This window comes from Macaca mulatta, chromosome 1 (assembly GCF_049350105.2).
Source record: "Macaca mulatta isolate MMU2019108-1 chromosome 1, T2T-MMU8v2.0, whole genome shotgun sequence".
In the NCBI taxonomy this organism is placed as follows: Eukaryota; Metazoa; Chordata; class Mammalia; order Primates; family Cercopithecidae; genus Macaca; species Macaca mulatta.
In genome coordinates this window covers 159,937,717-159,954,901 of record NC_133406.1, presented here as the reverse complement: position 1 = coordinate 159,954,901, position 17,185 = coordinate 159,937,717, and the positions used below count along the sequence as shown (strand labels likewise).

At 37.6% G+C, this 17,185-nt stretch overlaps 1 long non-coding RNA gene across 1 annotated transcript in view; it reads left to right on the top strand.

Annotated features, from left to right (window-relative positions):
- The window catches only part of LOC106999330 (uncharacterized), a 112,778-nt gene extending 95,964 nt beyond the window's left edge, over window positions 1–16,814 (top strand). The window contains exons 3-4 of the long non-coding RNA XR_001446144.2: window positions 13,942–14,071; window positions 16,589–16,814. This is a non-coding gene — a long non-coding RNA (uncharacterized LOC106999330). The remainder of the gene's footprint in view (window positions 1–13,941; window positions 14,072–16,588) is intronic.
- The last annotated feature ends 371 nt before the right edge of the window (window positions 16,815–17,185 follow it).

Genomic DNA, 17,185 nt, shown 5'->3' with positions numbered 1-17,185 from the left:
AATAGGGTCATTTTATCTCACAGTATTAATTTACTTTTATATTCATTTGTGCCCTTATCTATTTGTGCTAGGCTGAATAAAGATCCTCCAAAGATGTTCAAATCTTAATCCCTAGAACCTATGACTATGTTACCCTACTTGGTGGAAGAGCCTTTTCAGATGTTATCAAATTCAGGATTTTGAGATGGGAAGATTATCCTGGATTATTTTCGTGGGCTCAATGTAATCACCAGTGTTCTTATGAAAGGAAAGCAGGAGAATCAGAGTTAGTAGTAAGAGACACGATGATGAAAGCAAGAGATTGGAGTGATCAAGACAGTGATCATGAACCAATGAATGCAAACAGCCTCGAGAAACTGAAAAAGGCAAATAAATGGATTCTCCCATCAGAGCCTACAGAAAAAATACCTCTACTGACACTTTGGTTTCCACTCAGTAAATCTTCTTTTGGACTTTTGACTTCCAGGAATTTAAAATAATAAATTTGTGTTGTTTCAAGTAACTAAGTATAATCCAGTAACTGCTTTCAAGGAAGTCACAGTCTAATATTTCTCCTTGTGTGGCTTTAAGGGCTTGTAGAATTTTATACCCAACACCATTTCGTTGCAAACAAAACAATCAATAAAGTATTCGGTCAGTATTTCTAATTGGATATAGAAAAAATGGTAGAGTTAAAACGGCACAGAAAGAATGTGATTTGTCTTTTTTTTTTTTTTTTGGCTATATATGCAAAATTAACTAACTCCTTAAAGTATTAATATACTTATCTGTTATTTCAGAGTAAAAATATCTGCTTCACCATGTAAATAATTTTTAAAAAGCCATTACAACATATTCCAGATTATAGTTTCATATTTCATCTGATCTTTGATCTGAGGCTTTGACGGTTATTCTACAAGCTATAAAGTATAAGTTAATAGTGTTTTCAACTGCATGTTACACAAACTCCCAAAAGGGTAGAAGAAATAAATTGGAGTTCATGTTTCTCACATAGTAAGAATTGTAGAAGTAGGTAGGTCTTAGCATTACTTTAACTGATCACAGATACAATCAAGGAACCAAGCCCTTTCTATTTTTCTGCTAGACTGTCATTAATTCATTGGCTTTCTCATGTTTGTCACCTTGTGGTTGTGCAATGAGTGCTCTATTGTCAGACAGCACATTGTCATATCTAGATTTAATATAGAATTATATTAGGAAGCTCAGTGCCAGCAGCAACCAGCCCCTTTTATTAGTAAAGTAAAAGCTTCATGGAAAAATATGCCATTTACCCCTCTTTAGAGATACTTGGGAAAATAGCAAAGTTGACAAATTGGTAATGCGATTGTCATTTTGGTTTAGACCAAATGACAAATTGTCATTTTGGTTTAAATTGTCAATTGGTCTAAACCAAATTGTCATTTTGGTTTAGACCCCACTTTACTTAGGCACAGACATAAGCTATATAGAACAATAATGGAATCTTGTTAGGAGGGAAGACATTATTAATACTCAAAGGATAGGTAGTTTACAAGTCCTGCCACATATATCAATGAAGTTAATTCAAGAACTGTGGGGAAAGATACAGACCAGATGTGGAGTTGAGTAATATTGATATGGAAGAGGAGAAGGGAAGTGCTGGGAAGGCAATGGTGTGATGCTCCACCCCTGGCCTGTGCTCACGGACCTAGGTGAGGAGAGGCACTCCTGCCTTCACGCCCAAATGTTGCATTTCTCAAGGCCACCCTGGCCTACCAGGCTCCCATCCTGTGTCTACAAAAATCCTGAGACCCTAGCAGGCACCACACAAGCGGCTGGACATTGAGAGGATGTTGAGAGGTGCACGCTTGTGGAAGACCACACGACAGATGCCGGCATTCCGGCAAACAGGCCATTGACTAGCGGAATGAGGCTGAGTTTGGCAGGTCAGTTGGAGGAGAGCCAGGGCTGCCTAGCAGCCTGACTCGAGGGGAAACCATCTCCCCTCTGGCTCCCCATCTCCTGAGAGCTACTTCCACTCAATAAATCCTCGCACTCATTCTCCAAGCCCATGTGTGATCTGATTTTTTTGGTATACCAAGGCAAGAACCTCATGATACAGAAAGCCCTCTGTCCTTGCGATAAGGCAGGGGTCTAATTGACCTAATCCAAACCATCTATAGACAGCTAAACTAAAACAGCACATGTAACACATGCCCACTGGGCTTTAGCTATAAACATTAAACCCTAGACACTGCCGTGGGGTTGGAGCCCCACAGCCTGCTTGTCTGTATCTTCCCCTAGAGGTTTGAGCAATGGGGCACCGAAGAAGAGAGCCACACCCTCCATCACATGCCCTGAGAAGGGGACAAGGGAACCTTTCCCCTTTCAATACAGATTAAATAATTAGACAATTTAAAGAATTCTGCCGTGTGTGTGTGTGTGTGTGTGCATGTACATGAGAGAAAGAATAAAATATTGGTGAATGTCACAGGCCTACTAGTGACCTTTCATTTTTCTCTTCCCAGAACGTCTTTCTTTCTTAATGTTGTGACTGCATTATTACCGCCTTCTGGTTGAAGTTAGTTAGTCGTCCTACAGTAACAGGTAAGTACTCAATGTATCCGCTCTCTGAAGAAATGTAGTAAAAAGCATCCAACTTTGAACTCTGTACATCTGAGCCAGCCAGGTGGGAGGAGGTCCCTGGAGAAACTCCAACCAGCCTGCCCACTGAGGTGGAGCCCAGGGAAGTTCATGACTTTTGCAGCAGGGAGGAGCCTGGCCCCTCTTCTTCCTGTGTGGGGCCTGGGATTCAAGCTGTGAGCCTCACAGAAAAATATGCCATTACCCCTCTTTAGAGATACTTGGTAAAATAGACAGCAAAGTTGACAAATTGGTAATGTGATTGTCATTTTTATTTAGACCATTTCACCCAGGCATGGACATATGCTATGTAGAACAATAATGGAATATTGTTAGCAAGGAAGAAGCTATTAATAATCAAAGGATAGGCAGTTTACTAGGGCTGCCTCATGTATCATTGAAGTTAGTTCAAGAACTGTGGGAAAAGACACAGTCATTTTGATTTGCGGAGACTCCCTGTTTCCCCCTTTTCTTCTTTTTCATCCAAAAAAATCCCTGCTTTATTCACCCTCTCTAATAGTCTGCAAGCCTAAATTTTCGTAGCCATGGGACTGACAAGAACTCCGCATTTAGCTGAACTAAGGAAAATTCCTGCAACATTTTTGGTGCACAACGTCAGGGTTTGAGAGGTGGTGAGTGAAATGGGGACTCAAAACCTCTCACTGTTGCTTCTGAGCCTTTTCATCCTCGGACTTCTGAGGGTGGGGGAAACCATGCCCCCAACTCCCATCGCTCCTTGGCCTTTTCATGGCCTTTTCCTTCCTTTTTTGGGACCCACTTGTGAGTTCCTCCCTCCCTGCCTAGGGCTGGGATACATGGCCCAAGAATCCTGCACAGCCAGGTGGCTGGTTCCCAGTCAGGCACTGCTGCAACCTTCCCTTTCTCTCGCCAAGGGGTTCAGCTCTACCGGACAATAATTAAACTTTTCTCCTGGTGGAGGAACCACTTGCCTAAGAATTAGAAGTTCTTCCCTAGGCATTTTTAAACTGTTTTTTTTTTTTTTTTTTCTTTCCCCTTCTCCACTTTGTCAAGAGCTAAGTTTGACATTTTTTTTTTTCCCCCTTTATAAGATGTTTTACTAGGCCAGCTCTCCCTGGCAACTATCACCGTTTGTACGCTCTGCAAAGTTTTGGTTGTGAAATCAAGCCTCCATCTTGTTTTACATCCTGAGGTCATGGGTGGTAACCCTTGGCAAGGCTTTGTTGGGCAACCTTACCTTAGGGGATGAGCCCTCTCAGACTCCATATCTGCACATTTTCCTAGCCCTGTGTCTTCAAGGGTCTTACCCAGCGACTGGGTTTTCCTCTGTCTGTCGGTGTCTATACTGTATGTAATGTCTGTCAAAGGAGCTCTAATTAATTTGGCCTAAAGAAAGACAAGCACTTGGATCTAATATTTTTTAAAGGGAAGTTAAAAGCTGTGGAAACTTTCAGTTCATGTAACTTTAATCTTTAAGAAATAAAAAGAGCCTTAAAGATTATTAGTAAAATGCAGGTCAGATACAAGGTTTGCTAAGTGTTTTGAGGGCGCAAACTGCTTTTAGGGTTTTGAGAACTATTTCACCTGCCAGCTTCACAATTGCTAGGGCCTGGGGCCATATGGAACTAACCACGCCCTTAATTAAGAAAGCAAACCTTGGCTGCACTTATCACACAACTTAAACAACTTACCAAGTTTTCCTTAAAGTTAAAAATTGCTAGGAGCTAATTGAAACTACTAGAAATAGATTTCCACGAAAGGTGTGTAAGAACAGTACAGTGTGTTTTTTAGTAAAAGGTTATAAGAAGGCATGGAAATGTAAACTTTTCCTGGGGTTCAAAGATTGTTTTGAGTTAAATTAGGAAAAAGCTGAAAGTTCAAAGAAGCAGTGGAAGAATTGTGGGAATTCGTCTTGCAGAAGAGGTTATCTATGTGAACATACCAGCTAAATTCAAAAAAGTATTATATGGTTTTTCTGTAAATTGAGCATTGAAATAAAAGCATAACAAAGTTTTCTTAAGGTGCTAATCTGCTCTTTCATACAATTTGTAAAGGATTATAAAAGCTTTCTGCTTCTTTAAAATTTCCCGAGTCATGATTTTGGCAAAATAAATAACTTATGGTAATCTGGAATTCTATTTCATAATATCAAGTGTTTATCGAACGTATTTGACAGCCTTCCGCAAATCAAACTTCAGTTTCAAAATTGTCTTCCCTGGCATCTGGCTTTTCGAATACTTCATAGGGTCCCTGAAATGTCCAGAAAGGAGAGGTAAACAGGATTATTTCACATATTTAGGTACATGGGATTGCCAACATGATGCTCAATCTTCTTTAGGTTATGTCTTGGTGAATAATGCTAATATATGTTCCAAAATTTATGGGATGTCTCAAATTCTAATGTCTGAGTATATGCTATCAATCATAATTAAGGTTGCTATGTTTAAGTTATTGTAAACCACAGAGATAACCAAACTTCTTTCTCAATTGTGTTTCTAACTGTAACTAACCTGGATGTTTTGCTATTCACAGAAAATTGTTGTATTATGTTAATCCTTTTCAAGAATATGGTTTATAATAAGCTGTAGGGCTCAAACAGGTTCTCTCAAATGCAGGCTTCTGGTAACTTTAGAGACTATGATGTTAAAGGAAAATGTACAGGACTCATGAAGAGCCAAAATGTCCATGAATATCAAGCAAAACAAGAGTTAACCAAATGGACTGAACTCAGAAAACTGAAGCAACCTTTTAACCTTTGTTTGGAATATTGCTGATCTTTTTTTTTTTTTTTTTTTTTTTTTCAGAGTCAAGGAAATTTACACTATTTACTTAAGCTATTTATTTAAACTATTTATGGCCTTTAATAATTATGTAAGTTTTACTCTTGGGATCAAAATTTGGAGCATGTTTGTTTTTTTTCTGCCTGATTCCTCTGAACTTTGGAAACTGTGAGTATTCTTAACTTATGGCAATATAGTTGTTTGCATCAGTGCAAGAAGAATTCATTTTTCTTTTGCCACAGGACACAGTTGGAGAATCTGGTAATTTTACCAAGGCTTTGACTGCAAGGGTATGCTTCCCTTTAAGGAGTCAATCTCTACTTGCAAAGTCAATAAAACCCCAGTGGGCAAACTGGCCTCATACCTTTGCCTACACAGTCCCTGTAGAGGGTTCCTGACCTGTATTTAGTAAAGAGTGTACTTTCTAACTGGTCTAGGACCTCCATGTTTATCTTGGGACCTTAAGAGGAGAGGATTACCCAACTCACAGGTGTTTGAGGATACTAACCCATGGCTGGGCTCAGCTTTAAAAGGTCTTATCTGAGACTCCTTGTGGAACAGAATTCCATCAAAGCCAATCCAAAAGGCCTATGTAGAAATCATTATTTTTGCTGCACTTTATGCAAATAATCAGGTCAAGTATAAAACTAAAGTCTATTTTGCAAACAACTCAGTCCTACAATGATTTATTTTTTAACAGACGTGAGGACTGGAGAGAGAGAAATTATGTTCAAAACTTATATCTTTGTCATTCAATTCTAAACTCACTGGTTGTTTTTAAGTTTTCATCTACATTTTAGAGTAACCCTGCTTGATTCTGTGAACCAACCAGCAATCCCTGGCTGCAGCTCAGAAAGAACAAAAGAGATGGGCAATGTAGAAATCTGGATAGATATTCTGTTGGGAGCAAGCCCCCCAAAGTCTGGCCATAAACTGTCCCCAAGACTGGCCATAAATAAAATCTCTGCAGCAATGTAACATGTCCATAACAGCAGTAACGCCCAAGCTGGAAGGTTGTGGGTTTAAGGGAATGAGGGCAAGGAACACCTGGCCAGCCCAGGGTGGAAAATTGCTTAAAGGCATTCTTAAGCCACAAACAAAAGCCTGAGCGATCTGTGTCTTAAGGGCATGTTCCTGCTGCAATTAATTCGGCACATCCCTTGGTTTAGCTTAAGGGATACTTTTAGTTAATTTAATATCTATAGAAACAGTGCTATAGACTGGTTATATCTATATCTATAGACTGGTTTGCTGTTAATAAACATGTGGGTAAATCTCTGTTTGGGGCTTTCAGCTCTGAAGGCTGTGAGACCCCTGATTCCCCACTTCACACCTCTATATTTGTGTGTGTGTGTCATTAATTCCGCTATCGTCTGACTGAGCTGGTCTCGGCAATACTCTAGTTCTGAGCAATTATCCTGCAAATCCTGCCAGGTGATAGAATAAATAGGGAATAAATACGGTGCCCACCACCCAGAGGTTTCCTTTTTGGGAATGTAAAACCAAGGGAACCAACCAAAGCCAAGCACCATGCACCAGAATTCTAGCAAGCATAACTCTAGCTAGCAGTTTTCTGGATGTGTCACAAGACATTCCTTCCTCTTCCTTGGTGGAGGAGGACTCAGTTCCACAGTTTCACTTTAGCATTCAGCTTATAATGAGTCCATGTAACCCCTCAGGACACATTTTTGTCCCAAACTCAATTCCACACTTCAGGTCAAAGCCCTAGGAAGGAAAACTGGATCTGAGGGATCCAGAGGCAAATGACGACAGAGATTAAAAGGCACAGCACAGGTGACAACAGAGGTTAAAAGGCACAGCTCAGCACTGCCGATGAAGCCAACCCCAAGCCTCCTGTTTCACGAATGAAGACCACATTAATATCAATGGCATAAACCAGGTCTAGGGAACTCTAAGGCTACTGACAGTAGGTGAGAAAGAGACATAGGTGAGAACAGATGATTCCTATTCTCTAGGCCCCCCTGCTTCATGGGTGCAAGTCGCTTTGACACCTATGGTGGCACCCGCCAAGGTCGACGGAACTCGGGGATGCAAGGACAGAAGAGGGAAAGAGGACGCTCTTCTCTCTCCCCCTCACCCCGGTATCTGCTAGGAAGAGAAGGGAATCAGGGATGCCTGCTCCCCTCTTTCTCATCTTCAGTCTGTACCCCTTTTGAATGCATCCTGAACCCATGGAACTCCTTTGAAAAAATGACTTTTTTTGTATTCCTTTCTCCTCCTCTATTCTCTCTTCACTAATAGGTAACCGTCTCAGTACTATGGGACACTCCCCTCACATGCATCTTCCAAACTGGTAAGAGTTAATTTCCCAAACCTTAAACTGGTTGGCTTAGGATAGGGCTCAGGGGAAAGTAACCCAGAAGCCTGACGTGCCTTCAAAGTTTTTTTAACCAGTTGGGCTTTTGGCCTCCCTCTCCCAGTGCAAACTGATAAAAGGCTTCAGCATTTTTGAGCTGTCCTTGCCCTAGTGCTTGTTTTGTTTTGATACATGTTTCCTAATAACCCCGTCTGTTCTTGCCTTCAGGTCATCAAATTCCAGTCATGCAACTGGAACTTCTGATGATGGCCCCTTCTGCTGGGAACTCTTAGATCGGCCTCTGAAAGAGCTCTGACTGTTGTTTCCCCAAAACACTCCCTGGCAGCAGTAAGCAGTTAATATTGGTCTTTGGCCGTATCCTTATGCTAAGGGCAGTTAGATGTACTTCTTTAGAGGGGCGAATGAGACAGCTAGATGGGTGAGCGTCCCTGGAGAAACTCCTTCCAGCCTGCCCACTGAGGTGGAGCCTCAGGAAGGTTCCAGGACATTTGCAGCAGGGCAGAGCCTGGCCCCTCCTCTTCCTGTGTGGAACTTGGGATTCAAGCTGAGGGTTGGAAGCACTCGAGCATGGGACTCTAGCCTTGTAGAGATTGCCTGCTTACCCAATAAAATCCTGCTTTTCTTCTTTTTCACCCGGTAAAATCCTGCTTTACTCACCCTCTGCAACTATCTGTGAGCCTAAATTTTTGTGGCCGTGGGATGGACAAGAACCCTGCTTTAGCTGAACTAAGGAAAAGTCGTGCAACACATCCAGTAGGATCTACCTTCTATGAAGGTTAGGGTCTATTGAGGATGAGTTAAAAACTAATGTTGATTTTATTCAAATTTCTGAAATTTCTTCTGAAAATGCTGTCATATTCCAAGAAACATTATGGCTGTTTTGTTTTTGTTCCGTTTTGTTTTGTTTTGCTTTTTGAGATGCAGTCTTGCTCTGTCGCCAGGCTGGAGTGCAGTGGCGGCATCTCAACTCACTGCAACTTTGCCCTACCGGGTTCAAGCTATTCTCCTGCCTCAGCCTCCTTAGTAGCTGTGATTACAGGCGTGTGCCATCACGCCTTTCTAATTTTTGTGTTTTTTAGTAGAAACGGGGTTTCACCATGTTGGTCAGGCTGGTCTTGAACTCCTGACCTCATGAGCTGCCTGTCTTGGCCTCCCAAAGTGCTGAGATTACAGGCGTGAGATTATGGCTGTTTTTAAAAATCAACTTGCACTCTGGTTACTAGCAGTTTGGTAGTCATTGTGAAAGTAAGTTTTTGCTTCATTTAAACATATATGGTGTACAGTAATTATCTTATTTGTTAAATCCCAAATAATTATTCCCCAAATTTAGACACCTATTCAAATCCATTAGACAGTAGTCTATCAACCAAAACTAAATGAAAGCAATTTGAATTTTTATTTTCATCTCTCTTGAAAAAATTCAAATATGAGTTGATGACAAAATATTTTTAACTCCTGTCTTAAGACTCTCTCTAAACATCTCAAAAACTCTACTAAGTCCACTTTACCTTTTGGCACTCCTGACCAATTTCTCTCCTGTTTCTAGATGTGTTTCCTAATTGTTCTTTTCAGTTGCAAATCATAGACTTTCATCTCTTCTGGTTTTTGTTCTCACACGTTAACCTTGAACTTCACAATAATATTCAGGGGAAACGGGGCTTGACAAATCCTTCATAGAATAATGGTGGCAATAGCAGGGATTGGATTTGGAAGGTAAAAGTACCTACTACATGAGAAGATGCTGTGACCACTTGTGCATTAATATCTAAGGATCTTACAATACATGATAACACTGTGTTTTCTTCATTATGTTAAACAAATCAGCAGCAGTGGTGTATAAGCATTGGAAGACTGAAGACACAAAAAGTACTGAAAGACCTAACGAGAAACGACAGTGGAAGAAAAAAAGTAAAGAAGAGGACATAAAAGGGGGTTTAAACCAATAGTGGGGAAGTCAAACTGAAGAGATGCAGTTTAATGGGCATAAGGTTTCAGACATGCAAAATAAAAACAGTTCTATAGATCTACAGTACAATATGATGCTTATAGTTGACAATTATTACACGCTTAAAAATTTGCTAAGAGGGTAGTTCTCATGCTGTGTATTTTTTTAACCACAATAAAAAAAAATCACTGTGGCATGAAAAGGGGTCAAGGGAATACAGATTTGGATCAGCTATTTACACACCATTTCAAAACAATGGAAATAAAAACTTAAGAAAAAAGATGGAAATCACTAGTCAAAGAAGCTAAGTTAGTTCCTTTGGTGAAAGCTTGTTTGCCTGCAGCAAACCAGGAAATAAACCTGGATATCAGTCAAGCTAGGTATTTTGTTTGGGGCAATGATGTTTAATGTATTAAGGGTGACTGATCAAAGAAACCAGTGTAAATGTCCACAGCCTGAGGTTTCCCAGAATTGTTCAGTGCCTATGGTATTCTCTCTGTTTAACAATGATTGTGCATGTGATATATTATTATTATTATTATGTTTTTTTGGTTAAATCTCAACATAACTTTTTGGGAATAATACTTGATAAAATTTCGGTTATTCCAAGGAGTTCTAGTTTGAGTAATATTAGTTTCATAAAACTATCTATGAGGATCTATAAAAGGTGTCTATATTATTATTCTATATATAGCATCATGATATCAGAGAATATCAGGGTTGAAAGTGACTCTGAAAGTAATTGAGGATAACCCCCTGTCTGATGCTTGAAGTCTCTACAATATCACAGACAAGGTTATGGAAACAAGTTTTTGCTATTAAGTAAGAAAGAAAACTTCATGTAAGTACAAATTAAATTCTAAGTTATATGTTGAATTTTCTCATAACCTGAATTATTTAAGTGTGAATTAGTTGTAATTGTTAAACAAGTAAACAAAAAAATTGTTAGTTATTAGTTTTAATTGTTAAACAAGTAAACAAAAATAATGAAAAGTGAATGTGAAATCTCACCAAGAATTCATATTTGGTGATATCATTACTCATGACATGCAGCTAACATTTGTATGAAGAATATTAAAAGTTCAACTAAAAATAAAGTATTCTATCATATTTGTTTTCATAGATAATAAAAAAATGTTTGATAAACATTAAAATAGTAAGCTCATAAGTAATATAATTATTTGATATGCCAAAAATAGAGTCTCATAACGAAATAACAAGAGTGAGGGAGTACAAATGCTTCAGTGATGCTGATTAAAGTGTAACTGCTTTTCAGGGAGGAGGAAATGAAACCAAGATGTTTTGAAGAAACAATGTTGAGTTTTGCATAAATAAAGAAGTAGAATGAAATTGAAAAGAATTGTGTACGTTTATTGACGGAGAGTTTCTGCAATATGCTATGGCAGTCCATATGCTTATCAATTATGAGAATTTCGACTTTCGGCTCTGGAAAATATGAGAAATATAGGCAATTACTCTCTGAAGAAAGGAACTCTTTTACCATCCATATGTTATTAATGCCCAGCAGGGCAAGGCAACTTCTATTAAGTGAGCAGCCAGTAATGCTTTATTAACATATCTTTACTAAAGATTAATCTTTGGAAATATTTCACATATAGCATTAACCCCAAACTGTACACTTCAAACATTTTATTTTTCACTTAAATAGAAATTATATTAAGCTTATTCATTACTATATGTTAATCAGTTTGCAAAGACATCTTCCTGCTTGTCCATAAGCGATAAGCAAAATTAATGATTTAATTTTTATTTTAAAACTCTTCATTGTTGACAACTACCATATGTTTTAAGCAAAGTAATTAGGGGTGTGTGTGTGTGTGTGCGCGCGCGCGTGCGCATATTTGAGAGGGATTGGGGAAAATAATGCAATTATTATATAAAGTGATAATTTCTAGATTGAGGTGTAAAGACTTAAGTAGCTCAAGATAATGAATTCATTCTATATGTGCTTTTCTCTCATCATCTATCGCTCTGTAGTTGTTTTACATCTAAGCTCTTGAACTTTCTACAAAGTTGTGAAATAATAAATGTATTATTTGCAAAGAATAAACCTCATAGACATTTTTCAGAAACATTAATTAGGCCTAATAACATCCAGCAATTGTGATATTCTACTACTGTAGGATTTTTTTTGTCTCCTATCTACTCCCCTTTTTTTTTTTTAAGAAAAAAGAAATTTCTTCAGTGTTTTAGAGCATGCTTTTGGCAGAAAAATTAAAGATACTTGTTTTGTTCTCAGCCTGCCACTGGCATGCTGTGTGTGATGCCCTTATACTCTCTTTGCCTCAGTTTCTCCCATTACTGAAATAAAATTATAATGGTTGCCACTTTAAAGTCTCATAGGGTTGCTCTGAGAAATAATGAGAATAGTGTGGTGTAGTTTGACAGAATGAGGCAAGAATTCTCGAACATTAAAGAGAATTCAATATAGATGTTTTAACAAGAAAAATGTTTCTCTTAAGCAATTGTGTAGCAGTGTACTGTCTGATTTCATTAACTATTTCTCACTAAAGCTTATTAGGGAAATTTGGTTATTCAGGCCATTTTAGAAAATAAAGGAAATTTAAATATTCATGGAAAAAGAGAGTGTGTTCATGACCCTTGAAAATAAAGCATTATGAACCAAATGGAAATTTTTAAATGGTTTAGTCTGTTACCTTTTTTATTCAAGCTTGCTTTATTATCAGACATTTTAGCAACCTGAAATTTTACTATAATATCTAAAATTCTTCAGAGAAATTCCAGAAAGCTCGGAAATTTCTCAGTACCATATGTAAATATAAATGTAAAGAGCAAGAAATAATCAATTTTATAACAAAGTATTTTATGTCTCAAATTCTGAGTACCAAAGTTGACTATTGTTAATGAAATGTTTAAATGGAATGATTGTAGGAATGAATATTGGAAATTTTTGTCCTTTTTCTTCATTTTTTTTTTTTTCTATTTCTTCCCAGAACCATGAGTGAGTGATTGGGTATATATTCATTTCATGTCATATAGTGTAACAGAGAGTTTTTATTTATTTTATTTTTCTGGAGAACTACTTAGTACATAGCAAAACTATTCTCTCCCTAGACAAATATAAAACCTAGGTTACAGTAGAAATTTGAAAAGACATCAACTGAAATAACACATATGTTTGTCTTGGATCTTTAAAATTGAAGGAAAAATTGCTGCTTTACCAATCACATAATTTTGTTTTATGACTAAAGCTACTTTAAAAACCAGACTATTACTTATTTTCGCAAACTGTAACCTCAGATAGTTTTATGTTCTTGAGTCAGGTGTATCTTGGTCATACGTCCTCTACTACTTACCCCAGTTTTTTCCTTAAAATTTTCCAAAGAGCTTCAAGAATGATAGAGGCTACAAGGTGCTTCCAAGAACCATATAAAGAGGGAGTAAGGTATACAAAATAACTTGTGCAACATTTTTTTGTTGTATTCAGTTTTTTCAAAGTTATTTCTACATGACACTTTGTAATATTGTGATCACTTTCCAAAAGAGATGTGACCTATAGAAAGAAGTTTTAAAATGTTTCTCATACATTACTTCTCTCTGAAATTTCAAATGCAACTTCATGATGACCTTCATAGAATAAAAGTGTTCATATTTGTACTCTACTGTTTTTATTGTTGCAGTAATGATGGCGGTATATTGCTTTCTAAAAGACACATAGTAAAACAGGTTAAAAAAAGTCTCACCAACATAAAACTTTCTTTTCCTGCATGTATACTTCCAGGCAACTAAAGATAGTGATTCCAAACTAATTTGAAATACCTATGGAGAGACAGAGAGTGCAAATGAATTTGTCATAATTTGAGAAGGAAATGGAGTATTGTTTGCTATCACATCTGGTGACACACAAGTGAACAGGGCTAATGTTCCTCCCATAATGAAATGGAAATGTTTGTCAATAGGTTTGACATACACCTACCACCTACAGGAGCATTACCTTGATATTTTGCTTAAAAAAAAAATATGCTGTTTTTAACAGCACACCCAATGACGGATGGTTTTATATCTTTCTACAGCGTGCTAGGTTGGTGTTCTGGAGCCAATGCACATTTAATAATGAATATTTTTTCTTTTCTTTCTTTCTTTTTTTTTTGAGACAAGGGTCTGACTCTTGCCCAGGCTGAAGTGCAGTGGCACCATCTCAGCTCACTGCAACCTCCGCCTCCTCAGCTCAAGTCATTTTCCCACCCCAGCCTCCACAGTAGCTGGAACTACAGGCATGCATCACCGTGTTAGGCTGATTTTTATCTTTTTTGTAGAGATGGGGTTTCGCCATGTAGCCCAGGCTAGTCTTGAACTTGTGAGCTCAAGCGATTCACCTGCCTCAGCCTCCCAAAGTGCTGGGATTACAAGTGTGAGCCACCATTCCTGGCCTCTATATCTCTAAAGGTACTAGTTTTCCCTCAGTTGCAAAAAAATCATAAATTTAAAATCATGTTGGCTAGTTTCTCTAACTCTTCTATAAAATCAATTACTAAGTATTGTAGACTCTTTTCAGATAAGTCATCTTCCAAATATCTCATCTTTTCCATTCTCCCTGCCATTGTTTTAGTTCAGAGCCTTATTATTTTGTATCTAGAATACCTTCATAGCCTTTCCTACTACCATAGTCTTGCCTTCATATGTGTCCTCCAGAAGATTAATCTGGTGAGCCAAAATATTTGACCAGGCTCAAAATAATTAAATGCTCTCCTTTGTTTATAAGAATAAAGTCAAATGCTTTAAACTGATATTCAGTTCCTGCCATAATCAGGCTTCAGTGAACTACTCATTTATTACTAGAGTAAAAAAATGTATCTCAAATAATTTGTGTGCTCCTTACCACCTCCCCCTACATCCTTAGACTTAATCATTCTCAGGGGGGCAATTATATCCACCATCCAAAACACAGCTCAAATCCCATTTGCCTGGTGAACTGTCACTCCAACAACTGATCTATAAGTTAGTTCTTCTTTTAAGTCTTCACTGTTCTTACCACTCATACTTACAGTTGCCATTTGGTGGGTTGCTATTACTTAAAATTTAGTAAACCTTCTTAATCTCCCCAAGGAGACTTTAAGGTCCTGGAGAAGAATACTCTTTTCTTTTTTTTTTTTTTTTTTTTTTTGAGATGGAGTCTCGCTCTGTCACTCAGGCATCTCAGCGCACTGCAAGCTCCACCTCCCGGGTTTAGGCCATTCTCCTGCCTCAGCCTCCAGAGTAGCTGGGACTACAGGCGCCCACTACCTCGCCCTGCTATTTTTTTTTTTTTTTTGTATTTTTAGTAGAGACGAGGTTTCACCGTATTAGCCAGGATGGTCTCAATCTCCTGAACTCGTGATCCGCCCGTCTCGGCCTCCCAAAGTGCTGGGATTACAGGTTTGAGCCACCGCGCCCGGCCTCCTTTCTTTTTTATATTAAATTCTACAAAGTACCGTTGGTAGATTTCAATAAACATTTTTATAAAACATTTAAAAGAGCAGGAATAAAAGCAACAACAAGAAAAGTGGCAACAGATGACAAACCTTGACCACTTTCTAAATCTGCTCTGATGAACCCTAACAAAAATCAATTAACTCACTAGTGAGGTTTATCTTCATGCTGATGTAATAATGTAATTCCTGATAGTGAGCTGAAAACACACACTTGAAATAGAAATTTACTTCTCCAGATATAATTCCATTGTTGTAGTTCGTTTCATCTTAGATCTTCTACTTGGCTCATTGTCCTTTCTTACCCTAGAAAGATTGACCCATTAAATCCCACAAAGTTCTCAAGATAATTTGGTAGCATATATGTAATAACTTCCATCTGAAAAGCTCAAAACATAACATCTAATTCTTGTTAGAACAACTAACAATTAAAAATCCAAAGTTAAAACCAGATGAGAGAATATTTAACAGAATGACCCTAGATTGCCTAGTAATATGCTGCAGAGGCAAAAAAAAAAAAAAAAAAAAAAAGGAGGTCACTTATCTATGTAGAGCTTTGCATTATAATGATAGATTTAACTTCTTTTAACAATGGAAACTTTCTGAGTTTACATTTGGAACGAAAATAGTAAACTACTCTTAAGAAGTATAGTATGAACAAAATACAAGGGAAATCAGTAACAGAGCCATAACAGAGCTTTCCACTTTAAATAGTTTGGTAAAGTTACATACTCCAGTTTCCACTAACTGACATGTGTGAAGTCTAGTTCTCATTATCATAAACGTTTTGAAAGTATAATGCTACCTTTGTAGAGGCAACTCTGCTTATGAGATATTGGAACAAGTTGATTCATAAGGCACTGAAAATGATAATCCAACCCTCTAGAATAAAACATACAAAACAACCCGCAATATTATGCAAAACTATTACTGATGAGAATGCCTCTTCATTCCTGTCTTATATTGCTCTCCTGCTCTATTCCATTTAGAGATAAGAAAATAGACCTTCTATAAAAATGTCTCCTAAGGGCTTATGAAACTTTTGTGAGAGTGAGAGAGGGAAGAAGAAATTGTTCATAAACATAATGGGGATCACTTGGCAATTACTCAATCTACTTGTCCAGTATCCAGTTGTTCTAATTTTAGAATTGCCAAAGTTGATATCTAGTTCAGATAAGAATTGGAAATGAGCGAAAACCACACAGTTATGATCCTGCTTTCTTTGCCCTTTCTCCCTGCTCCCCTACATGTAACCTTTCACGTATTTATTTTGTTATCCACATTCTTTTTGAAGTATGTTGTTAAACCTAAGACCTCATAAAGTAAATCCTTAGAGTTATGAAAAAAGAAACTGAGGTCATTTTAAAGTTGTGTGGCTAATTTACAATCTGAACGTTTTTGCATTTTTCTCATGTTAAAGAAATTTTAAAAACTTATCAATAGATTTCTTTGTGGCTTTTACTAATGAAGTTGTATTTTTTTCTACCCGTGGTAGGTGTTGAATAATTTGAATGGGAATTTGAAGGTTCATGGCTTCCAAACCAGCAGGAGTTAAGGCTTAATTGCTTGGAAATACATTTTCATGGCTGATACCAGTAACAGAAAAATGTCTGTATGTCAAGAGACTCTGTACTAATCAGTTAACCATAACATGTGCCACCCCATACCTAGGGCCAATGTAACTGTTAACAGCTTGAAGCTATTAAAAATGTACCAGTGGAAAACTTTCTTATACTTTTTTCACGAATGTGCTTCTTCACTCTAAATAAAGGAATAGAGAAATTTTATACTTAACTACTGTCAGAGAAAAGGAAAGTACATTCACCTAGTTTGCTTCAAAACATTACATCCAATGGTGTTTATTAAGGTAACACTTTGAAAGTCACTCAGTTGCTAATAAGCTCTCTCTATGTCAACTCAGAGGCTGCCTATTAGATCTAGTTACACTCCAGAGACAGGGATTTGATTTCCAGCTCTGGAGATCAGGTCAAAAATTGCAATAACAATTAGTAATTAGTAGTTAGATCTCCATTTACCACATTAGAAGGTCACTCCTCTGAAGCATTTGGTCTCATGAGAAAGGAATATGGGA